General features: G+C 41.6%; 1 protein-coding gene and 1 long non-coding RNA gene across 2 annotated transcripts in view; both read left to right on the plus strand.

Moving 5' to 3' along the window:
* LOC126763974 (uncharacterized) overlaps window positions 1–27242 on the plus strand; it is a 109071-nt gene that overhangs the window by 19783 nt on the left and 62046 nt on the right. The gene's annotated exons all lie outside the window — the stretch shown is intronic.
* LOC126764013 (uncharacterized) lies at window positions 20818–26345 on the plus strand. Its single transcript, XR_007667773.1, has 3 exons — window positions 20818–25157; window positions 25215–25524; window positions 25752–26345. It is a non-coding gene; the product is annotated as an uncharacterized LOC126764013 (long non-coding RNA).

A 27242-nucleotide genomic window follows, 5' to 3' on the forward strand; every position in this document is an offset into this window, starting at 1 on the left:
TACCCTCTTCTTAATTAATAATTTTTTTTATTCAAATATATTCCTCCGTATATATGAATTTGGAGGATGGAGCCATGTGTAGAAGCTCGCGCAAGTGAGAAAAGATTTATGAGCGCCATTTACTTGGAAGTGGCCAAAAGCGATTCTTTTACATATAGTATGGCTCAAGCCGCTCACGACTTCTGGTCTAAGACCAAGTATCCTCTAGATAAAGGGAGAAGGCGAACCATTCCTCCCAGGGTTGCGCGCTGGTTTTGGGACCAGCCACGACAAAAACGCTTCAATGAAAGGAAGCAACAAGCCCCGGATGAGAGACCCCCCTTTTGATGACGACCATGGCAAACGAAATAAGGACTACGAATTAAGGGCATGCCCTGGAATTTTCACTCCCTTAATTGGGAAGGTGCTGCTGCCCAGCTGATGTCCTCGTAAAAGTAAAGGCTGCAATCATCGCCGTCCAAGAAGTGCGATAGACGGGACAAGGACTGAGACAAGTAAGTCCTTGTGGCATTTACTACAGTGGCAATACACAGAAGCCCAAATTCGTTGTGGGAGAACGACTCCATATCCGAGTACAGTCATACCCCCGGTGGATGTACGTCTAGCCATAATCCGCATCATAGCGAATTTCGTTAAAATATCACATGATTTGCACCCATGCCCCAACGAAAGAGAATGACGATGTAACCCAAGATGTCTTCTATGAACACTTAGAGCGCACTTATGAAAGTTGCCCCCGCCACGATGTCAAAATCGAGCTTGGCGACTTTAACGCCAGAGTAGGCAAAATAAGATTTTTGACACAACGGTCGATAAATTTAGTCTCCATTATGAAACATCCCCAAATGAGTTGAGGCTGATCGACTTGACTCGTCATCAACTCGGTTTAAGGAAACTATGGGATGGCATAAAAAAAAAACAGAACAGCTGATACGATGGGGTGTGCCGTGTCGCAGCGGAGAGAAAACAGACTGCTTACCTCGCAACATTACAATCGACCACAACGCGTGCGGGATAGGATAGATGCCGAGAGTTGAAAAGGGACCCGAAACGCGTGTGCAGACAAAAAAGAGAGAAACCGAAATGCTTGAGTATATACTATTGTAGAACCCCCCGAGGTGATATAGTGAGTGGCAGAGCATTATTAACATCGCATATAAGGTTCTATCGAGTGTATTGTGTGAAAGATTGAAACCCAACGTCAACAAACTGATTGGATATTTACCATAAGCCAAATCTTGGAAAATACCCGTGAAAAGTTCGACTGTTAGTCGATTTCGAAGCTTTTTTTGGTATCCCCGCAAAACTAATACGGCTGTGTAAACTGACGTTGAGCAATACCAAAAGCTCCGTCAGGATCGTGCTCCCACGTCACTGTTGACAGTCATAACTTCGCAGTTGTAGATAACCCATCAGCATCGGGAAAGACCTCTCCGAGCCGTTGGATACCAAATAAAGTTTCAGACAAGATGACTTCTTCAATCATCTTTTGATTTTTTTATTAATGATTTTTGTTAATATGTTTTATTTGTAAACTATTTTAAAAAATAATAAGCAAATTAGATAACAAAATTATTATCTGATTTTTATTAATGAGTGAGATCACTAATAGTTTACAATATGTCACATTTTCTAATTACATCTATAAACAAATTTAAAACATACCTCGCTCTGGACGACCTTCTAGCTCTTCAACTGATGAAAATATTAAAAGGTGAGGATATGGTGCTTGAAAATCATCGGAATCATAAGGACAGCTAAATTTTTCGCGATAAAGCCAATTTTTTTTTTCAAAAAGAATACTATTGTGACCGAATTTAAACGTAGTGAATACCATCGACCAACGTATTCATCAGATTTTGTTTATATGTATAGTATTTACTATAACCTCGTACTCCATATCACTTTTGTCGTCAAAATTTTTCTCTTGCAAATCAGCTGATAAAAAACGTAAACATAGTTAATTAATATTTAAATTACGAAGCAAGACCATTTAAATAAAAATTAAGTCGAATGGTGATACTGAAATTAATTATTATACCCTGAACAGGGTATATTAAGTTTGTCACGAAGTTTGTAACACCCAGAAGGAATCGTCGGACACCCTATAAAGTACATATATAAATGATCAGTATGTCGAGCTGAGTCGATTTAGCGATGTCCGTCTGTCTGCCCGTCTGTCTGTCTGTCTGTCTGTCTGTATATATACGAACTAGTCCCTCAGTTTTTAAGATATCGTTTTGAAATTTTGCTAACGTCATTTTCTCTTCAAGAAGCTGCTCATTTGTAAGAACAGCCATACAAACTGAACTATCGGAATCAAATGCATGTATGGAAAACTTTCACATTTGACTAGGTATATTCACGAAATTTGGTATATATTATTTTCTAAGGCAACAATGTAATCTCCGAAGAAATTGTTCAGATCGGTTAACTATAGCATATAGCTGCCATACAAACTAAACTATCGGAATCAAGTTCTTGTATGGATAACTTTCACATTTGACAAGATATATTCACGAAATTTGGTATATATTATTTTCTAAGGCAACAATGTAATCTCCGAAGAAATTGTTCAGATCGGTTAACTATAGCATATAGCTGCCATACAAACTAAACTATCGGAATCAAGTTCTTGTATGGATAACTTTCACATTTGCCAAGATATATTCACGAAATTTGGTATATGTTATTTTCTAAGGCAACAATGTAATATCCGAAGAAATTGTTCAGATCGGTTAACTATAGCATATAACTGCCATACAAACAGAACGATGGGAATCAAGTCCTTATATGGACAACTTTCATATTTGAAAAGATATATTCACGAAATTTGGTATATATTATTTTCTAAAGCAACAATGTAATATCCGAAGAAATTGATCAGATCGGTTAACGATAACATATAGCTTCCATACAAACTGAACACATAGTTTCTAACAGAAATGCACCTGTGAAGGGTATTTAGCTTCGGTGCAACCGAAGTTGACGTTCTTTCTTATTTTTTATTAAAATAGTTTCGTAAAATCGGCTGTAATAGTTTCAATGTTATAATCTAATGACATGGCTGCCAAAGTGTTGTCATTATAACCGATCTTGCGTAAATATGCGAAACTGAATCGAATATGCGAATAAACAAAACTGAATTTATCTCAGTTTTAACAAGAGACATGTTAAGATCTTTTTTTTTTGCGCACAATTAATATTACCCGCTAATGATACACTTCTTTCGGGATCACGCCCAATTAGTATTATTTAACTTTACTAGACCTGCAGAGCAGTACGCCTACGTACTAAACCCTTAACTCCGGCTGCTTTAGCTTGTATTTGGCTCTGCGTGACCGCCACTAGGTATTATTTCGCAGGACCAAGCTGGGCAAGAATGCCTCTTCACAAACTCCTTGTGGGATTATTCGGCAGGTCTTAAGCTTCCTCGCTGTCGTTCTCTTCCTGAGTTCTTGAATCGCTATTGCGGCCCACTCTTTCATTTTCGGCCATACCAGCTTTGATTGCAGCATGCATGGTAGTTCTCTCCCCTTCGTATCTCGAGCAGAAGAAAAAGATATGCTCGGCGTTTTTATCGACACTGCTACAGAATGAATATTTTGTGTCATCGTCGTGGCCGAATTTGTAGATGTTTTCCCTGAAACAGCCATGGCCTGTCAAGAATTGCGTCTGTCTCCTCGTGCTGTCTCTCTATCCAGGCTGATACGTTCTTAATGAGCTTATGCGTCCATCTTCCTTTTTCTGCCGCGCCCCATTGTCTTTGCCATACTTCCAGGCTCAGCTGTCTCTCCTTTTTTCGCTCGTCAGCCCTTAGACGCCTATTCATAGCTTTAGATTTTAGGTAGGCTCTACTTAACTCTAAGGTCGTTAAATCCGGCGGCATAAGACCAGATATGATACTGGCCACTTCCTGTGAGACCGTTCTAAATGCACAGGCCACTCTGATCTCACGTAGCCTGGTCACTGCCTTTGCCTTATTGTCACTTGTTTTTTGGCGCAGTGCTTTTCCCCATATAGGGGCCGCATACATCACTGTTGACTAACTGGCTTTAGGCAGTAGAGCTCTTATACTTTGACTAGAGCCACCAGGTTTAGCCTTTTTTTGACAGGGCCACTGACATTGTAGCTGCCTTGCCACAGGCTTTTTCAACATGCGCTGTGAAATTCAGCCTCGTATCAATCATAACGCCAAAGTATCTCAGGGAGTTCTGCGTTGTAATGCTGTATCCATCGATATTTAAGGTGACCGTTTCTAGTTTTTCCTACTCGTGATAAGTACCACTTCCGCTTTTTCTCCGGCCAGCTGCAGCTTAGTTTCCGTGAGCCAATCCTCAATTTTTGCTGTAGTCGCATTGCAGAAGTTTTGGATTTGGGAGGGTTCTTTCACAACGATCGTCACAGCAATGTCGTCCGCACATCCAATTATTTGAGCCTCTTTTGGCAGCGGTAGGCTTAACGCTACTATTCGACGGTACATTCCTAAGTAACAGACCCAATACGAAGCTCTGCGGTGCTCCACCTGTTACCACGTTGTTTTTTGGGCCGGCATCAGTGTCGTAAAGTAGCAGTCTATCAGACAGATATCTACTAATTATCCTTAGCAGATACCCCTGAGTGTTTCTTGCCTCAAGTGCCCTAATTATAAGTGGCTAAGATGCAGAATTAAAAGTGTTTTCCACGTCAAGTGTGACAACTGCGCAATATTTTTTATCGCCATGCATCCACCTGGTTTCCCCTATGGCCTTGGCTGCAATGCCCGTCGATTTTCCGACTGCATCTATTGTGGAACGATGTCTCCGGAAACCAAATTCGTTTTCAGTCATACCAGGCAGCTCTCCTTCTAATTGACATTCCAAAAGTGTTCAGATCACATTCTTCAATATTTTGGCCATCTTATCGACCATACAAAACGGTCGATACGCACTCTTTTTATAGCCTTTTTGAACGCATTTCGTTTTCATTTAAAGTATTCTCGCAGTCTCGTGACTTCTGGCATACCTAAGCTTCTTTGGGAGAGGCGTCTTACTTTATGACACTCGGTTCTTAGTGCGTTAATCTCCTCTTTCCACCAGTGCGCAGACCTTCAGGGTTCGTTTTGTCTTTTTCTGCACATGACCGCGACGCAAGCTTTACTTACGTGACTCACCAACATTTCAGCTTGTCGGTCTAAGTCGGTCAAGCTACCCAATATTGCATCCAGCATGAGGTCGAAGATGCTCTCATCTAGCGTTTCCGCCTTCTGTCCCTTTTTACGTGACTTTTTCAGACTGCCTTGGTTTCGCGGCTGCTTGCCGATTTCAAGCATAATGGAAAGGTGATCGCTATGTGTGTAGAAGACGCACACTTTCTAACGTGCAGATAGAGCCAGTGAGCTTCTGGCGAACGTAATATTTATAATCGATCCACGGCCATTCTTCTTGAAGGTATTTCTACCTCCGGTATTGAGCAGCACAGCATCTAGTAAGGCGAACACTTTGAGCAGAGCATTACCCCGCTTGTTTGCTACTACCCCATTTAATTGCCCACGCATTCAAGTCGCCTGCTATCACATTTGGTGTAGTAGTAAGGGCGTCCTGGACTAATTCATCGAGGATCTGTTCATAAACATCTTGTAGTACACTCGGAGGGAGGTAGCAGTTGTAGAAATAGATTCCGCCTATTTTCGCCCGCGTACAGTAGGATTTACCCAAGAGTGGCTTACCTTGGAATGCGTTTTCCAAACAGTCCCATATAGCAGCTTTGCTTTCTTTTAGAAACTTTATTTATTTTATGCTCTGATGGGACATTTTTTACGGCTTATTAGAGCTGTGTCATCTGCGAAAGTGGATGTCAATACGTTAGCAGCTGTTGTCTGATGTATATATTTTGCACAGAGTTGGACCTAACACGCTACCCTGAGGTACACCAGCCCTTATTACTCGTTCTTCCGATACGAAGTATGCTACTTTAACTGCAAATTTCCTGTTTCTTAGATATGACTCCAAAGTTGTATGTAATTAGTAAGGCAAAATGTTTTGGATTTTCCATAAAAGGCTTTCATACCAGACCTTATCGAACGCCTGAGCTACATCTTGAAAAATAGCTGAACAGTACACTTTGTGCTCGAATGCTTTCCTGATTTCGTTCGTAATTCTATTTACTTGCTCTACAGTGCCATGTTTAGCACGAAGAATCGCATTAAAGAGCAAGGATATTTGGTAACTCAATTATAATTTTTGGAGTAATATTATCAGGTCCTAATGCTTTTTTCGGATTTAGTTGATTTATGATTCTAGTAACTTCAGAAGTAGAAGTCCTAATAGACATAAGCGACTCGTTATTGGAGAACGTTGGCAACTTTAAGTTGTTCTTTGGGCAATTGGGTTGAAATACCTTTTCTAGGTGATTTGCAAAGCAATCTGTCTTATCCTCATCACTACGTGCCCAATTACAATTCAACTGTCTTAGAGGCATGTTGGAATCTACTGGTGGCTTGAAAGACTTTTGGGCTTTCCGAAGGGAGTTTTGCTTCATAGAATTTGGACACAGTTTTTTTTTATATAATATTCAGTGTTGTGTTCTTCTACGCGTTTAAGCGCTTTTTAACTTTCGTACAGCAGGTCTCAGTAGAAGACAACTGATTTATTGTTACTTTTTGGTGTTACCAATGCAGCTGCCTTAGTTATTACATCATTGAATTCTCTTATACTTTCATCAATGTCTCTTTCTGTATTTATTTTGCAATAAATATTGATGTGGCTGCTGATATATTTTCTGTACTTCAACCAGTTAGTTTTATGAGATGTTAGAGAAACTTTTGGCTCAAATATCATGAGCTGTTCGTATAACTTTATTAATACAGGTGAATGATCAAATGATAAGTCTGTACATGTATCAGCTGTCATAAGCCATCTATCTATATTTTTGACTACAGCAAAATCTATTAAGTCTGGTATTTTTTTTCTATCACTCCAATATTTCAGCTTACTAGGAGATATTACATCCAAGTTATTATGCCTATTCTTAATAGTGAGTATAGCTGTCGTACTTTCGGATTAATAAGACGTGAGTGCCTATAGGTGTGTTTTGCTTTGTAATCTCCACCTGGTAGAAATCTTTGACCTAGCGTTCCAAAAAAGTCTTTTAATTCGCTATCTGTATTATTAAAACGAGGTAGACAGTATATAGCCGTAAGGTTTAAGTCACAACCCCGATTTTTTAGAGATATTGTTGTAGCTTTTAACTGTGGTGTAGCACGAGATTCTAGAACATAGTGTAGGCGAATGTTCAGCCTAGCAGTCGCTGAAGCTGCTGCAACGTTGCCACAACGTTGCTGAGCCCGGATGTACGTCGATGGGGCGGCCTTTGATGACGCCTTATCGAGGATATATTGCGTTGACGCCATTGACGGGACTCAGGGGGAGGTGCCGGTCTTCGCCGACGTGCCACACGGGTAGTTGGCTGCGGTCTGGTTGTGCCGCGGCTGCGAGGTGCAGGTGGCCGACCGACCTCACGTCTCGGAGTACGGTGGAGCAGCGTGTGATGCTGCCTGCCACAGATGTGGCACAAAGCCCCTGAATCACATTCCTGAGTTGTGTGCGTGGGCGCCAGACAATTGTGGCAATGCCTATGCGCCTGTGCTACCTGCTGGCGTTGTATTGGTGACAACCCCTTGAAGAGCCCACAGTATTGCAGTCGGTGGGGGCGGCGACAAAGGGGACAACGTAAGCGATGGGGCTCCGCTGGTGATGACGGTGTTGTAGTTGGGGCTCGTACGCTACTACGAGCGGAAGTTGACGGTGTTATTGCGGTGGTTGTTCGGGGCGCCGGAGTTGGTTCAAATGAGCTCTGACTCAAAAGACTCTAAGCCAAGTCAGTTACTAAAAGTCCCAAAGATGATTTCTGACGAAAAAGGTCCATGTACACCTGCAGAAGCTACACGCTCGAAGCAAGGTGCTACGAAACAGAAAAGGGGGAAAGACATATCATACTCTAAATTCATTTCTGAGAGTGACTGTCTAATAAAATATTGCAATCGATTTGCTTCTTCGCCGATTCAACACAATTGTTTTTTTGATGGTTTTAGTCACCACTTACCTCGACACTAGATACTTCACCGGAAAAAGTTTGATTTTAAGCAAAAAAGTTACACTGTATGGTTTTCTTTTGGGGTTTTTTCGTTTTATTTAGCGTTGATGTAGAAACGAAATAAATGTGCGGAATGTGTAAATGAGGACGCTGCGTGACACGTTCGCTCGGTGCGAGATCGATGTAAAAAAGGGCCGGTCGTCCTATCGAGCGGTCGGTTTTGATCGTTGGGTAGTGTAGAGTTGTGGTGTGATGACCGCATGTGTGGAATATATTCCCGTGTAGTAGTGTGTGGTGTCTTCATATGTGGATCGCGTTAGTGTGGTGTGTTGTCGTGTTGTTGTTCAGTGTCGGGTGTACAAAAGGAAGAGCTAACTCATCTAGCCATCCCGGCCCCCCTAGGCGAATATTAGCCTAACAGTCGCTGTAATTGCTGCAGCGTGGCAACAACGCTGCCAAGGCCAGTGGAGCGGCGGTTTGATGAATGATGCTGCCTGCGCCGCGGGGATGCTTCATTTCGCCTTGTTCTGGACGATGGAGGAGCAACTAACCTTCGGTGCCGACTGGGCTGCTGCGGTCGGTTAGTGGCAAGCTGTCGCGTGATGGGCCGTTTTGGGGTGCGATGCAGCATGGTGTGCACAGTTGGCATAGGGTGACGGATGTGCACTCCTGTGTTGTGTGTACTGTTGCCAAGCAGTTCAGGCAGTGCCTGTGAGCTTGAGCAACCTTCTGCCGTTGCATGGGCTGCATGCTGCGGAAAATGCTGCAATGTTGTAGCCGGTGGGGGCGCCGACATAGGAGACATCGGCTGCGCTGAGGTTCAGCTACGGGTGATGAGGACGGTGGTAGTGGTCCCGGGCCACTACGAGGAGCGGTTGCAGTGGCGGTTGCCGCTGGGGTTCGTGGCGCTGGAGTTGCCCCAGGGCGTGGCACGGTTATAGCTGACCTCACCGTTGGCGGTGGCACTGCTGGCATATCCACATCCATTGTAATCTGTGTGGGAGGAGTAATGTGGTTATAAATGTGTGTCATTAAAATGTGTATGGCGATTGTGCCACATTATGTGGCATGAAAGGGTGGTCACGTAGATCGACCATTGCTTTAGATTTCGAATTAGTTTAGGCTAGTTTTTTATTTGCGGGTTTATTACGTCGGGTTTTTGGTTATTTTAGTAGTTCAGTTTTTTTATGCGCCCAAGCCGCCATTCGGTGGGGGTAGACAGTCATCATGGATGATGACACAATCTCCACTCTTCTGGACTCTTCCACCGGTACCTTTTATGAAGGTCCTTTATATATTCTTCCTTCCATCGACGGCTGAAATCGTGATGGAGAACTTTTATTCTCTCCCATAGATTTAATAAGGATAGCGACCCCACGCCTGGCTCAGGTATGGCCAGAATGGGTGCTCCTTTTAGAAAGTGCCCTGGTGTAAGAGCTGTTAGATCTGAGGGATCTTGCGAGAGTGTCGTCAATGGCCGTGAATTGAGAACGGCTTCAATACGAATTAATAATGTTGTGAATTCTTCAAAGTTAAATTTGTAGTTTCCAGCTACTTTTTTAAAGTGGGATTTGAAGCTTTTTACCGCTGATTCCCATAAACCACCCATATGACTAGCGCTTGGAGGGATGAACTGCCAGTTAATGCCTTGGGGAGCGTACTTTTGTACAATCTCAGGTGACACTTGTTTGATAAAGTCCACAAACTGTTTTTCGGTGGCTCTTTGAGCACCTATAAATGTCTTGCCGTTGTCGCTCATGAGCTTTGACGGAAAACCACGTCGTCCGACGAAGCGAGCAAATGCCGCGAGGAAAGCCTCCTTTGTCAGATTAGTACATAGCTCGAGGTGTACTGCTTTTGTCGTAAAACAGACAAAGACAGCCACGTAGCCTTTCATCATTGTGGGAGACCTTAGCATGGACGCCTTTATGTGAAAAGGCCCAGCAAAATCGACACCTGTGATAGTGAAGGGCAGAGCAAAGTTGCAGCGTTCCGGTGGAAGTGCTGCCATAATCTGTGTTCGCATCTTTTGTTTATGCATAGTGCAAATCTTGCACGAAAAAATGCATTTCTTTATCTTTGGCTTGAGTCTAGGGATATAAAACTCTTGGCGGACTATTTGCTGCATGAGGCGGTGTTCTGCATGTAATAATAGTACGTGGACATAGTTGAGATATAATGTGGCAAGTTGCGATCTCTCTGGTATAACAATGGGATGACGTTCGTTATACGTTAGGCTTGAATTGGCAAGCCGACCATTTGCACGAAGTAGACCCTTCGTATCTATGAATGGGTTTAGTACTAAAAGTGAGCTCTTTTTGTCAATCGGCTTCGATTCTCTTAGTAACGATATCTCTTGGCTGAAGTAGCGCGCTTGAGTAGATGCGATAAGAGCAACCTTTGCTTTTTGTAAGTCTAGGTGCGTCACTGTATCGCCTTGGGAATATGCTGTGCGTATTCCCTTGATTCTAAGTTTGAGTCGCTCGATGAATTTGAACATGTAAGCGATTACCCTGAGGGCCCGGGGTAAGATGAAAATCTCTCAAGGATGTCAGTATCATCCAATGTTGTGTGAAAGGAGTCGATCTTTCGACTTTCTGGGGCAATAATGTTGCGCATGGGCGATTGTGGCCAAGAATCGGGAGATTCTGTCAACCATCGGGGGCCATTCCACCAGAGGGTGGTGGTGGCAAGGTGCAGAGGTTTGCACCCTCTTGTACCTAGATCAGCAGGATTGTCAGCACTGGCTACGTGTCGCCAAGTGGCTGATCCCACTAGGTCAAGAATTTGAGACGTTCGATTGGAGATGTACGTCTTCCATGCATGTGGTGGTTTTTCCAACCAAGCTAATACAATCTTGGAATCGGACCAGAGATATAATTTATTTTTCGCCATATTCAGTTGGGTTTGCACTATGGATGCTAGTTTGGCAAGTAGTAATGCACCACATAGTTCTAGTCGTGGTAGACTTATGGTTTTTAGAGGAGCCACTTTTGCTTTTGCAACTAGTAAGTGGCTTGTAGTCGCCTCGTCACTTTGTGTGCGAACATATATAGTGGCGCAATACGCCTTTTCAGAGGCGTCACAAAAGCCGTGTAGTTCGACTTTGTGCTCTGGGATATAATTAATCCATCTTGGGATTTGTATTTGTGTGATATCTTTTAGATTGCTCGCGAACTGGGACCACTTTTCTAAACGAAGTGGTTTTACTTGCTCGTCCCAGTCGGTACCATCTAGCCATAATTCTTGTATCAGGATTTTGGCTTGTATCATAATTGGCGATAGCCATCCTGCGGGGTCAAAAAGTTTTGCCACAGAGGAGAGAATTTGGCGTTTTGTAATGGCGGATAGTGCGGATATGGACTCAGTTGTGTATGAAAACTGGTCCGATATCGCATTCCATTGGATGCCCAGAGTTTTTGTTGTACTTTCCTTTTCGAAAATAAGGAAATTAGTATCCAACAAATTTTCTTTTGATCCGGCTCGAAGGACCATATATAATTTACCACTTACTTTTTCCCTTACTCCGGAAAGAAGGTTTCAGAACACAATTTTCAATTAAAGTAGATTACAATTTTATTGATAACAGGTTATAATAAAACTCTCCCTGGTCGGATACCAGTGGAGGCTGGACAGTGTATGTATCTTTGTAAAAAAAATGAACTGAATGTACTCCCTGGTCGGATACCAGTGGAGGTTGTAGATTTATGAAATATAAATTACTGCTGCGCGCCGAAGATCACCAGATGTAACCGGATGATTGAGCTGCCGACCACAAGACGGAGAAAATGCCAAAAAAAGGAAGGTTGAGCTGCTTGCCGAAAAAAACGAAAGAGGTAGAACGTCCGCCGATGTTTTCTGATCGAAATTCGTGATCGAAGTGTCGGTTCACTTCCAGGACGAAGCTTTTTGCTCGTTGGGCGGTGGTGGATTAGCAGCTGCGTGTATTGGTGTGTGTGTGGTGTTTTCTGCTGCTTCCAATGGATGTGTGGTGTGTGGGGAAACTGCTGTCTTCAGGTGTGGTGTATGGGCCAGTGTTGCTTGTGAGTGGTGTGTTGTGTGGTGTAGTGGCGCGTGAGGGCGGGAAGCTTAACTCATTTAGCCATAGTGGTTTAACCGATTTGTAACCAACACTGCCGTGCCACCATGCGCTTTTCTATCTACTGCGTAGAGTGCAATATGATTTGGTTTGCTCATATTATTGGCAGTTAATACATTGTATCGGATGAAACGGTTTATGTACTTCTCATTACGCTCATGTGTTTTTGTTTCTTTTGTTGTTTATTTCGCACTTTTTTTTTTTTGATTAACACTTTCGGCGTTATTGCATAAAGCTTGCACTTAATGCACTTCTTTCAATATTTGTTTATTTTGTTTTATTTTTGTTTTTAATTTTTTTTTAGAAAGGTTGTACGTAGCGCATTAAGACATGTTCGTATAGATTGAAAGCTTACATAAAGTGATTGGTATATATGAAGACATTTCGTTCTCAGCTATACCTGGTTTAGGTACCATCACAATTTCAGCACCCTTCCACTGGGTTTAATCACCTCCTACAAGAAAATGTAGTACCGAGAGATCCAAAGAAATTGTCGTATTCTGTAGCCTGTACTATGCCAATTATTTTTGGACTGAAATATAAACAATATATGTTTGGTTCCACAAAAGCGGAACGTTCTTCATACACTTTTACTGCTTAACAAATCTAAACAACAATAACTAAAGACGAAGCAAGCATGTATGCTACCTCTATTTATACATGAGTAATGCTACACTAAGATAAGAATCTGGGCATCGGTCAAAAGATCACCTGTGAGGGTTCTACAAGTGCATGCTCCGGTCTTGAAACCTTCTGTTAGCTGCCTCATTTTTTCATACAAATTTGTCGGCCAGCTTGTCAAGTTCTTCATTTTCACGCATTTTGGCCGCTTTTTTTTCTGTCTGCAAATGCGTCTCGCTTCCCTCTTCAACTCGTGGTATCTATTTCATCCCGCACGTGTTGTGGTCGATCAAAACGAGGTAAACAGTCTGTTTTCTCTCAGCTGCGACACGGCACTAATGGTTTCGGTTGCAGCTGTACGAAAGGAGCTTGAAATGACGTCCCAGAGTTTTCTTACACCGAGTTCTTGACGAGTGCTTTCAGAGAAAAAGAGTGCAAGTCGAGTAGAAAATCGTTCTGCTCTCTGTTGTGATTGCAGCTTCTCGACGGCGAACTTTCCTTTTGTTTGTTGATGTGCGTCTTTTTCTGCACAGAGGCGGGTGCGTATCTAAGCTGCAACGAGATAGTGGTCCGAGTCGATGTTAGGACCTCGGAGCGTACGCACGTCTAAAACACTGGAGACGTGTCTTCCGTCTATCACAACATGATGGATCTGGTTGGTGGTTTTTCGATCCGGAGACAGCCAGGTAGCTTGATGAATTTTTTTATGCTGGAATCTAGTACTACAGATAACAATATTTCGGGCCCCGGCGAAGTCTATCAGCCTTAACCCATTTGGGGATGTTTCGTCGTGGAGGCTGAATTTACCGACCGTAGGGGCAAAGATTCCTTCCTTGTGTTTGTTCACGTGCGTTTTTTTCTGCACAGAGGCAGGTACGAAGTCTGGCTGCAACAAGACAGTGGTCCGAATCGATGTAAGGACCTCGGAGCGTACGCACTTCTAGACCACTGGAGATGTGTCTACCGTCTATCACAACATGATGTATCTGGTTGGTGGTTTTTCGAACCAGAGACAGCCCGGTAGCTACAGATAACCACATTTCGGACCCCGGCGAAGTTGATCAACCTCAACTCATTTGGAGATGTTTCCTCGTGAAGGCTGAATTTACCGACTGTTGCGTCAAAGATACCTTCTTTGCCTACCCTGGCGTTAAAGTCGACAAGCACGATTTCGACATCGTGGTGGGAGCAGCTCTCATAGGCGCCTTCTAAGCGCTCATAGAAAGCGTATTTGGTCACAGCGCCTTCTCTTCGTCGGGGCGTGGGCGCAAATCAGCAATATGCTGAAGAACTTCGCTTTGATGCGGATTGTGGCTAGATGTTCATCCACAGGTGTGAATGATTGTACTCGCCGACGGAATCTCTCTTCCTCCACGAATCCCACACCAAATTTGCGCTCCTTTATATAGCGACTATAGTAAATGCCACAAAGACCTACTGGCCTTAGTCCTTGTCCCGTCCAATGTATTTCTTGAGGGCGGTGATGTCTGCCTTCACTCTAACGAGGACATCAACCACCTTCCCAATTAAGGGACCGGACATTCCAGGTGCAAGCCCTCAAATCGTAATCCTTAATTCGTTTGCCATGATCTTCATCAAAAGGACGGTCTCTCATCCGAGTCTGGTTGTTATTTTTCATTTGAGCGTCTTTTTACGTGAAGGGTCCCAAACCCAGCGCACAACCCTGCGGAGGGTGTTTTCGCCTTCTCACTTTAGCAAGCTTTCAAGCGGGTGTTCTTAGGCTACCCAGAGGAAACTTGGTCAAAGAGCGGAAGTCGTGAGCTGCTTGAACCAAATGTATGTTTGACATCTAGTATGACCTAAAAGACGATCCAAAATAAAGTAGATTTTAAAGATTTTAAAACTTATTGTGTAAAACATATTACTATCCTTTTGCTATCGTATATGTATATAATGCTAATCACCGTATACGATTGACGTATCACCTTTCGTATGTTTATAGATTCGTGGACGGATATAACGATTCGACCCCACAGTTTGTAATGTAGCCTTTAGCTCCCCCTTTCTTATGAAATAAAGATCCTCCTGAAAATTTATTATTTGATGTACTTTCACACATTTTTCTGCTGTATGTATTTTCGTATTTATATTCAATAATTTCTTCTTTTTGATTGTAGAACCCCGAGAGGTTATTCGAAAAGCAATTACCCGTCTGAAGAACAACAAAGCGGTGGAGCCGATGGATTTCCGAACGAGCTATTCAAACACGGCGGCGAAAAACTGATAAGGAGCATACATCAGATTCTTTGTAGAATATGTCGGAAGAAAGTATGCCCAACGATTCGAATTTAAGTGTGCTCTGCCCAATTCACAAAAAGGAAGACGCCACAATCTGCGCCAACTACCGTGGGATAAGTCTCCTAAATATCGCATATAAAGTTCTATCGAGCGTATTGTGAGAAAGATTAAAGCCCCCCGACAACAAACTGATTGGACCTTATCAATGTGGCTTTAGACCTGGAAAATCAACAATTTAGAAATATTGCTCCCAGATACTTCAGCTACGGCTGTGAAATAATTTCGCACTCCCCTATTGTAAGCTCTATTTGTTCTTCTATCTTTCTGGTGCTTATGAGTAAAACTTCAGTTTTTTGCTCCACTAGTTCCAGACTCACAGAGGAGAACCAGAAGCGTATACCATTTAAGCACTCATTGCATTTTATTCTTACGTCGAATAATTGTTTGGCCACTGCTATGTACCACCATGAGGTTGTCCGCATACGCTATTATTTTCACGTCTGTTGCTGTTTTCTTAGCACCCCGTCATATATGAGGTTCCATAATAGTGGGCCTGAGGTCTCCACTCGCGACAGAGTAGCTCTTGGTACCCTCGTCCGTATCAAAACTCAGCCTTTTTTTTTTGTTTGCAATATCTTTTTATTTATTGAATCTGCTTTTTGTTTTAAAAGCCTAACAATCTTAAATCTATTTAAAAACAAGTAAGGAAGGGCTAAGTTCGGGTGTCGCCGAACATTTTATACTCTCGCATGATAAAGTGATAATCGAGATTTCATTATCCGTCATTTACATATTTTTCAAATACCGTATTTGTGTAAAGTTTTATTCCGCTATCATCATTGGTTCCTAATGTACATATATATTACACATAGAAGGCATAAGATGGAATTCAAAATAGCGTTATATTAGAAGAAGGCGTGGTTGTGAACCGATTTCACCCATATTTCGTACATGTTCTCAGGGTGTTAAGAAAATATTATATACCGAATTTCATTGAAATCGGTCTAGTAGTTCCTGAGATATGGTTTTTGGTCCATAAGTGGACGACGCCACGCCCATTTTCAATTTTTAAAAAAGCCTGGGTGCAGCTTCCTTCTGCAATTTCTTTCGTAAAATTTAGTGTTTCTGAATTTTTTGGTTAGTCGGTTAACGCACTTTTAGTGATTTTCAACATAACCTTTGTATGGGAGGTAGGCGTGGTTATTATCCGATTTCTTCCATTTTTGAACTGTATATGGAAATGCCGGAAGGAAACGACTCTATAGAGTTTGGTTGACATAGCTATAGTAGTTTCCGAGATATGTACAAAAACTTAGTAGGGGGCGGGGCACGCCCACTTTTCAAAAAAAATTACGTCCAAATATGCCACTTCCTGATGCGATCCTTTGTGCCAAATTTCACTTTAATATATTTATTTATTGCTTAGTTATGACACTTTATAAGTTTTCGGTTTTCGCCATTTTGTGGGAGTGGCAGTAAGCCGATTTTGCCCATCTTCGAACTTAACCTTCTTATGCAGCCAAGAAATACGTGTACCAAGTTTCATCATGATATCTTAATTTTTACTCAAGTTACAGCCTGCACGGACGGACGGACAGACAGACATCCGGATTTCAACTCTACTCGTCACCCTGATCACTTTGGTATATATAACCCTATATCTAACTCTTTTAGTTTTAGGACTTACAAACAACCGTTATGTGAACAAAACTATAATACTCTCCTTAGCAACTTTGTTGCGAGAGTATAACTAGACAAGCTCAAGCAAGTGTTTGAGCAGTTTTGGTGATAGGTTGCTCCTTAGAACGCAGGCATATCTCTTCTTTTAAGGCGTGTTTGATCGCAGGAATGTACCAAAACATTAGCCAAAGGGTTTGGGTGATCTCGGAGCTTAGATATATTTATTTATTTCTGATGTCTTCTACTTCTTCCTTTACCATAGAAATACCAAGGTCTTTATGGATATTTTCATTACGCATGTTCCATGGTGAACACGTGATTGTTCTAAGCATTTTTGATTGGAACTTTTGTATTATATCAATATTAGTTGTACAGGTCGTACCCCACAGTTGAATGCCTTACATCCAAATCGGCTTTATGACCGCATTATATAAAAGCACTTTGTTGTCTAGGCTAAGTTTGGAGTTTTTATTTAGAAGCCAATTTAAATTTGCAGCTCTTATCTCCATGCAAGTTATTTTACTAGAGATGTGTTTTCTCCACGTAAGTCTTCTATCTAGGTGAATACCAAGATAATTTACTTCGTTCGCTTGGGGTACTAAAATATTGTTCATTTTTACTGCCGGACACATTTTAGGTCTTAGCGAAAACGTAACGTGCTTGCGTTTTTGTTCATTCACATTTACCCGCCAGTTGGCTAGCCATTCTTCGACAGACCTTAAGTGCTCGGCTAATATTATTGATGCTATTATGTGGCATTAGTTACTAAAGTTCACTAAAGCTGTGTCACACGCAAAAGTTGAGGTCAATATATTATTAGCTGTAGGAAGATCTGCAGTATATGTGATGTATAGACTTGGGCCTAAAACACTGTCCAATTCTAAAGGTAGAATGTTTTTAATATTATACAAAAGGCCTTCATGCCACACCTTATCAAACGCCTGAGCCACGTCTAGAAATAGTAAAGCTGATGAATGCTTGCTTGCTTGCTTGAATTTGGACACAGCTTATTTATATACATTTCGGTATTGGATTCTTCCTCACCTTTAAGCGCTTTTTTTAATTTACGTGCAGCAGATTTCAATTGAAGCTGAGTGGAAGGGGAGCGATTTATCTGCCATTCACGCCTTTCACACCTTTTTTTCGTTTACAAGCTTTTTTATATCACTGTTAGTAGTTTTTCTGGCACCAAGCGGCTTATAGTTTTTGTTTGGTGTTGCTAAGACAGCTGCTTTAGTTATTATATCATTGAGTTCTTCTATGCTTTCGTCAATATATCTTCCTGTATTGATTTCGTACTCAACATTAATGTGGCTACTCACGTATTTTTTATATTTTAGCCAATTCATTTCATAAGAAGTTAAACCCACTTTTGGGTTGTTCACATAACTTTATTAGTACAGGAGAGTGATACGAAGATAGATCAGTACATGTATGGGCTGATATAAGCGATTTATCTATATTTTTGATTACAGCAAAATCAATTAAATCTGGTATTTTTTTACGATCACTAGGCTAATATGTCGGCTTCTTCTTCTTAATTGGCGTAGACACCGCTTACGCGATTATAGCCGAGTTAACAACAGCGCGCCAGTCGTTTCTTTTTTTCGCTACGTGGCGCCAATTGGATATTCCAAGCGTAGCCAGGTCCTTCTCCACTTGGTTCTTCCAACGGAGTGGAGGTCTTCCTCTTCCTCTGCTTCCCCCGGCGGGTACAGCGTCGAATACTTTCAGAGCTGGAGTGTTTCCGTCCATTCGGACAACATGACCTAGCCAGCGTAGCCGCTGTCTTTTAATTCGCTGAACTATGTCAATGTCGTCATATATCTCGTACAGCTCATCGTTCCATCGAAAGCAGTATTCGCCGTGGCCAACGCGCAAAGGACCATAAAACTTTCGCAGAACTTTTCTCTCGAAAACTCGCAACGTCGACTCATCAGTTGTTGACATCGTCCATGCTTCTGCACCATATAGCAGGACGGGAATTATGAGTGACTTATACAGTTGGGTTTTTGTTTGTCGAGAGAGGACTTTGCTTCTCAATTGCCTACTCAGTCCGAAGTAGCACCTGTTGGTAAGAGTTATCCTGCGTTGGATTTCTAGGCTGACGTTGTTGGTGGTGTTTACGCTGGTTCCAAGATAGACGAAATTATCTACGACTTCAAAGTTATGACTGTCAACAGTGACGTGAGTTCCAAGTCGCGAGTGCGACGACTGTTTGTTTGATGACAGGAGATATTTCGTTTTGCCCTCGTTCACTGCCAGACCAATTTGTTTTGCTTCCTTGTCCAGTCTGGAGAAAGCAGAACTAACGGCACGGGTGTTGAGGCCGATGATATCAATATCATCGGCATACGCCAGCAGCTGTACACTCTTATGGAAGATGGTACCTTCTCTATTTAGTTCTGCACCTCGAACTATTTTCTCCAGAAGCAGGTTGAAAAAGTCACACGATAGGGAATCGCCTTGTCTGAAACCTCGTTTGGTATCGAACGGCTCGGAGAGGTCCTTCCTGATTCTGACGGAGCTTTTGGTGTTACTCAACGTCAGCTTACAAAGCCGTATCAGTTTTGCGGGGATACCAAATTCAGACATCGCAGCATAAAGGCAGCTCCTTTTCGTGCTGTCGAAAGCAGCTTTGAAATCGACGAAGAGGTGGTGTGTGTCGATTCTCCTTTCACGGGTCTTTTCCAAGATTTGGCGCATGGTGAATATCTGGTCGGTTGTTGATTTTCCAGGTAAGAAGCCACACTGATAAGGTCCAATCAGTTTGTTGACGGTGGGCTTTAATCTTTCACACAATACGCTCGATAGAACCTTATATGCGATGTTGAGGAGGCTAATCCCACGGTAGTTGGCGCAGATTGTGGGGTCTCCTTTTTTATGGATTGGGCATAGCACACTTAAATTCCAATCGTTGGGCATGCTTTCGTCCGACCATATTTTACAAAGAAGCTGATGCATGCTCCTTATCAGTTCTTCGCCGTTCGTTCGGCCGACAATCCGTCGGCCCCTGCCGCTTTGTTGTTCTTCAGGCGGGCAATTGCTATTCGAACTTCTTCATGGTCGGGTAATGGAACGTCTGCTCCATCGTCATCGATTGGGGAATCGGGTTCTCCTTCTCCTGGTGTTGTGCGTTCACTGCCATTCAGCAGGCTGGAGAAGTGTTCCCTCCATAATTTAAGTATGCTCTGGGCATCAGTGACTAGATCACCTTTGGGGGTTCTACAAGAGTATGCTCCGGTCTTGAAACCTTCTGTAAGCAGCCGCATTTTTTCGTAGAATTTTCTAGCATTGCCCCTGTCAGCCAGCTTATCAAGCTCTTCGTACTCACGCATTTCGGCCTCTTTCTTCTTCTGTCTACAAATGCGTCTCGCTTCCCTCTTCAACTCTCGGTATCTATCGCATCCTGCTCGTGTTGTGGTCGATCGTAACGTTGCGAGGTAGGCAGCCTGTTTTCTCTCCGCTGCGACACGGCACTCCTCGTCGTACCAGCTGTTCTTTTGCACTTTCCGAAAACCAATGGTTTCGGTTGCAGCTGTACGTAAGGAGTTTGAAATGCCGTCCCACAGTTCCCTTATACCGAGTTGTTGACGAGTGCTCTCAGAGAGCAGGAGTGCAAGCCGAGTAGAAAATCGTTCGGCTGTCTGTTGTGATTGCAGCTTCTCGACGTCGAACCTTCCTTGTGTTTGGTGGCGCGCGTTTTTTGCTGCACAGAGGCGGGTGCGAATCTTAGCTGCAACAAGATAGTGGTCGGAGTCGATGTTAGGACCTTGAAGCGCACGCACGTCTAGAACACTGGAGACGTGTCTTCCGTCTATCACAACATGATCGATCTGGCTGGTAGTTTTTCGATCCGGAGACAGCCAGGTAGCTTGATGAATCTTCTTATGCTGGAATCTAGTACTACAGATAACCATATTTCGGGCTCCGGCGAGGTCAATCAGCCTCAACCCATTTGAGCATGTTTCGTCGTGGAGGCTGAATTTACCGACCGTAGTGCCAAATATACCTTCTTTGCCCACCCTGGCGTTAAAGTCGCCAAGCACGATTTTGACAGGGGCAGCCTTCATAAGCGCGCTCCAAGCACTCATAGAAGGCATCTTTGGTCACATCGTCCTTCTCTTCCGTCGGGGCGTGGGCGCAGATCAGCGATATGTTGAAGAACCTCGCTTTGATGCGGATTGTGGCTAGACGTTCATTCACCGCAGTGAATGATAGTACTCGACGACGGAGTCTCTCTACTACCACGAATCCAACACCAAACTTGCGCTCCTTTATATGGCCACTGTAGTAAATGTCACAAGGACCTACTCGTCTCTGTCCTTGTCCCGTCCATCGCATTTCTTGGACGGCGGTGATGTCAGCTTTTGTTTTTACGAGGACATCAACCAGCTGGGCAGCGGCACCTTCCCAATGAAGGGACCGGACATTCCAGGTGCATGCCCTTAATTCGTAGTCCTTATTTCGTTTGCCATGGTCGTCATCAAAAGGGGGGTCTCTCATCCGAGGTTGCTGTTGGTTTTTCATTGGGGTGAGCTTTTTACGTGGCGGGTCCCAAACCCAGCGCACAACCCTATGTAGGGGATATTTCGCCTTCTCACTTTAGCTCGCCTTCGAACGGATGTTCTTAGGCTACCCAGAGGATACTTGGTCAAAGACCGGAAGTAGTGAGCTGCTTGAGCCATGTGTAAAAGAATCGCTTCTGGCCACTCCCAAGTGAATGGCGATCAGAGAACTTTCCTCACTTGCGTGAACTTCTACACATGACCCCATCCTCCTTTGTCGGCTTACCAGGAGATATTATGTCAATGTTATTGTGCTTATTTATAATAGTGTGATACAGCTGTCGTCCTTTCGGATTAATTAGCCGTGAGCCCCAATACATGTGCTTTGCATTGTAGTCTCCACCTGCTAGAAATCTATGGCCTAGTGTTCCAAAAAAGTCTTTAAATTGAATGTCTGTAATTTTAAACCGAGGTGGGCAGTATATGGCCGTCAGATTTAAGTCCCCACAGCGATTTTTTATAGTTATTGTTGTAGCTTGTAATTGCGCTGTGGCATAAGATTCTGATGTGTGGTGATTTAAACGTTTTCTAACCAACACTGCTGTTCCTCCATGTGCCTTTCCATCTGGGTGGTTTGTAACATAGAGTCTAAATCCCGGTATAAAGAAATTGTTTTTGTTCGTAAGATGAGTTTCTGACAATAGCATTACATCGATACTACATATTTTCATCCAGAAATCTAATAAGTTCCAATTTATGTTAGTTAACACCGTTAGCATTCCATAAACAAATGTTCAATACACTCATTTTTTACTTAAAAAAGTTTGCAACATTTGGTTTTGTGATTTGATTATCTCTTGAATCATATTTTACATTGAAGCCCTAAATTGTGTCATACATTGAGTAAGGTTTAGAATCATAGTTTCAGCGCTTCCATTTGGTTGGTTTTGGGGCAATTGCATTTGTGTAGTATTGCCTTTCACCACGTTTGCATAACTCCCTTGTGTAGCATTGTCTTTAAGATTTACTGGTTTTGAAATATGGACGGGGATTTTAATATTTTCATTAGATGGAATATTCATCATTTGGTTACGACGTGCTTGGATGCCCTGTGACAACTTCGATTTTAAATCTTTGTATACAGGGCAACCCCTGTAGTTAGCAGTGTGATTTCCTCCACAATTACTGAATTTTTTTATTTAAATCCTTTCTTTTAAAAGTATATTTTGAAGTTGAATGTAGATCACCAAATACTACACAGATACTTCCTAAAGTGCAATATGCTTTCGTGTGTCCATACTCTTGGCAGTTCATTGTGGTCATTGTGGTACATTGTACTGGACCATTTCTCTTGTATGGTTCCTCAACGGTGATTCTGCGATGGATAAAATATTTTAAATTGTAAATCGGGTGTATTTCATTTTTCTTTAATTTGTTAGAATCTGGCATCAATTCTATTTTGAACATTGGTTGTGGGACTTTGTTCCTGTTAAAAATATTTACTACTGATTTAATGCTAAAACCACCTTCTTCTAGTGCTTCTCTATCGAAGACTCTATACCTTTTATGACAACAACTAGGCCTTTTGAACTCTTCAGTTGGTAAGAGTAGTAATTCTTGTTATTATTTGATAAGAATTTTACAATTTCCATGAAACTTTTTTCAGTGTATGTTTGAATTTTTGTTCCATCTATGTTACCTTTTTTCAAGGGCACAATGTGGAAATTGTTTGTGCCTATTATATTGCTCATTTTTGAAACAAGCGCATTTGAGCTACGCTCACGCAAATAGATTGGAGTGAGGTTTGGCATTCACGACCGTGGTGGTACCCTTTGCTTCGTCGTTATGCTCTTCTTTGCTTAATAAGGCAAATCTTGTGCCATTAAGAATTTCTGGCTTTTTGGTGTTTGGCGTGTTTGCTTGAAATTTTTTGGTATTGACCGCTGTTTTAATAGGACTCAATTTCCTTTTTACATTAATGTAGCGATCAATACCAGTCAGAACTGATGGCCCTTTTTTGCTTGGTACATTCTCACCTTGCATATTATTTTCCTTCGCTGTCCGGGTGCTTGCTGGTACCTGCATAGTGGCTGCTGTCAGTGGATTTGTTGTTGCCGGTACCTGCATGGTGGCTGCTGTCAGTGGATTTGTTGCTGCCCGATTGCTGTTTACTGCTGCTTCTGCTGACTGCGCTTGCTTAGTCTCTCTTTCATCTGATCGCTGCGATGACTCATCATCGCCGTTGCATTTGTTTTTCCAGGAGTTGCTTTTGTTGGCTTGACAAAACTGAAGTAGGCATTTAAGGAATGCCTACGGTTTTGCGGTTGAGGCTGCGAAGCACTCATTATTGTTTGTTTTTTGTTTTATTTTTTTATTTTTATATATTTGTTTTGTGCACTATTTGTTAATGTTTATTATTAAAAGTTTGTGTGCGCTGTTTTTTATTTGTTTCTTTGTTTTTATTTATTATTATTGTTTGCTTACTTTTTGCAAAAATCAGAATCACGGAGCGAATTCAAAAACACGTCCGTACACTTTGAACCAATTGAATTGAAATTGAATTCTGTTTTTAATATAGCTCGTTATAATGTTTGTGAGTAATTAAGGGGATCATATTTCATCTAGGGCTTTGATTATGTGTGCCCATTTTGCCGTCTTGAACGCATTCTTGACATCCAGGATAATTAGCGCGGAGTACTTTTTTGTGCCACCTCTTCATCTTTTGCCACTTACTGTACATTTCGCTGTATCGGGGACTTCTTGTAGTGGGTCAATAGTGGATCTCTTTTTTATAAAACCGTATCAATTCTCTGAAAATCGGCCAACTTTCTGGATTGCTAACTCCAAATGGTTTCTTAATATATTTACGTCCACCTTACCCATTGTATCGAGCATACTCGGTGGTCGGTACGATGAAGGTTCTTCAGGTGGTTTCTTTGTTTTTGGGATCAGAACCAAACGCTGTACTTTCCACGAGTTGGGGAACACCTCTTCCTTTATACAAGCGTTGTACATTTTAGCGAATAATTGAGGTTTTGAGCTTATTGCTTTCTTCAGGGCTCTGTTGGGTATCCCATCCAATCCAGACGCTTTGGTGTTTTTGATTTTCTTTGTTATGGGTAATAGCTCTGTTTAAATGAGTTAAGCATCCATCCACTCTACCCGGAAAAACTGGTACACACTAATAAAGCTCTGCTCAATCCTACCAAAGTCGATGACACCACACTCGTACACAACACAACTCACCACACTACATCAACCCACTCGGCATAAAGGATGGTCCCCTGAGCAGATTCATTACATTCATTTTGATAATTTATATTCATACATCACGCCGCGTCGACACCTCACGCTATTCTCTTCCAATTACTAAATTCAACCACGATCCCTGTCCCGGAATTGGCAACGACAACAAAACGAATAAAAAACAATTTCAACAAAGACAACAGCAACAAACTAACGCGCGATACCTAAACACAAAACATCAACTAAATAATTAATCATGCGCGAAAAACTAAAACACCAATAAAACAAACAAAAAAGAAACAAACGGGCGCGCACATTACAACAAATATAAACACACACCAAGAATGATAGAGAAAGAGATTACGCAATGCGCATGTTTGTTTTCAGTCCGCTGTTCTTGCTGACGTCACGGTTGACTTATTATTCGCCCGCGCCTTTGAATGTAAATTCGAATTGTATTTTCGCGCGTAGTATTAATTGTGAAATTTTATATTTTTTAAAATGAGTTGCGCAGTGTTCGGATGCAATAATAACAGTGTTAAAAATAGTGGTACGAAATGGAGATTTTCCCATTTCCTTTAGGATAAAACAGTACTAAAACAGTGGATTCATTTTTGTGCACTTCGCGCCAGAAGCCTTCGGCTTCGAAAGAAATTTGCAGTTTGAAATGGGTAATTATAGCATTTTGATTACAATAATTTTACTTTTATAACCAAACACTCTTGCAGGTTTAAGTTCGCGGAGTCTAACGAAGTTGCCACCTAGCGCTTTTCTCACGTTAACCAGATTAACTCCTGTAGAGGCTAATGAACGGCAGAAAAGGATGGAGTCTCGTTTAAACCAGGACGTTTTAGAAAATTTGTTTGGCGTAATTAGGTTAAAAGGCGGTCTTCACGATCACCCTGACAGGAAGGAGTTGAAGTATAGGCTGCCTTCCTATATACTTGGTCACAACGAAAGACCGATTACAGATGAAGGAAATGTTGAAGTCGACAACACCCCAGATTTCGAAGGGAATTACATATGTATCTCTAACCGGTAATTATGAAAATATTAAACGTATATAGTATTATAAACCTAAAACTACAGAAAACATTCTTATGTAAAAATGTATTGAAGTTAACAAATGCAAATATGTACTTACATACAAACTAAGTTTTTGCATACTAACCACTGTTTCTTATCCTTATTGTAATAATAATCTTAAATAACAATTTATTACATTTATTTATGCGCATGTATGTGTGTTTATTATATTTTTGCAGGTAATATTTTTCAACGTGTGTCAGTTGATCTAAATTCCGCTGACCCAATTGAAAAAAGTGATGACTTGAAGATTCTCAACAACGACAGGCTTGAAAATTTGGCAGGGTACATCTGCCACAAACTTGGTAAAGACAACCCCGAAATTTGTGCCAATTCAGAAAATTGTTCGTCTTATACTTGGGTAGATCACCTATCTGAAGGAGGACTTTCAAAACCAACAGATATGTTGATGGAGCATATGAAAGCCTTGCAAGCAGTATTTGACGACTGAAATGGTACTGATTTGCATATACATACTATGTATGTAAAAATTACGTCCAGAAGCACTTAGACTTAAGTAATTTTGTAAATTGTAGCGCCAAAGTAAAATAATTGTTTTCAGAGCTAGAATGTGTTTTAGGATTCGTTCCTTAAATAAAAACGTAATTGAAAATATGTACAGCAAAAAAAAAAAATAAAAATAAATAAATAAATAAGACAATAAATTGATAGTTGGTCACAAAATCTATATAAATAAAAATGAATCGTCAAAATGTATGTACGCTCATAACTCAATAACGCCTGGACCAATTTGGCCAATTCTTTTTCTTAAATGTTCGTTGAAGTTCAAAGATGGTTTTTACGGTGAGAAAAATTCGAATAATTTCCGGAAAACCCCTAAAATCAGCCCTTTTTTCCCCCATATAAACGTTACAATAAAAATGAATGTTTGTTTATTAGTAACACGAAGAGAACGGTTGAACCAATCTTGAAATTGAAAGGTTGTTTGTTATGGATCGGGAAAGGTTTAGAAACAGAATACCTTATACTTTTAATGAGGAGTAAGTAAAGTAACATTTTCCATACACATTTTTTTTTCAATTTTTGTTTGTTTTTTTCCAATATTTTGATTTGTAAATTATTTGAATTGTTCTATTTTGATCGCTTGCTTTTTTATTCCGGCTATCCAAAGGAACAATTATTTAAAATTATTCAGTGAAAACTTTATGTGTGTTTCAAACAATGTGATCAATTGCATATTGAAATTTGTTACGAAGCCACGAAGAGGTCGCGCTAATGTTGATCGGCGTTCTTTTTGCCATCAACGTATGGCAGCCCAAGAAAAGGCAAGAAGTACTCCCAAAATGCGATGACATACGTGCTGAATTATGGATCGCGGTCAATCAGCTAGCGATCGTAACGATATCACAGCACGACTTATTAAACAATAGCTGCGATGTTTTGGTGCTGTTAGATGCTGAATGTATTCTGTTGCGTAGCAAAAAATAGGCTTGCCGCACGCACACATTCTTCTTTGGATGTGGATGGTGCTTAAACCAGATCAAATTGATGAAATCATTTCAGCGAGAATTCCTGATTCAGAGATAGATCCAGAATTATACGAAGTGGTGAAAACCAATATGGTTCATGGACCTTGCGAGCCTTACAGTCCGACTTTGGTTTGTATGTATGACAATAAATGCACGAAACACTACTCATGTGCTTTTCTT

This window comes from Bactrocera neohumeralis, unplaced genomic scaffold, assembly GCF_024586455.1.
Source record: "Bactrocera neohumeralis isolate Rockhampton unplaced genomic scaffold, APGP_CSIRO_Bneo_wtdbg2-racon-allhic-juicebox.fasta_v2 cluster09, whole genome shotgun sequence".
Classification (NCBI taxonomy): domain Eukaryota; kingdom Metazoa; phylum Arthropoda; class Insecta; order Diptera; family Tephritidae; genus Bactrocera; species Bactrocera neohumeralis.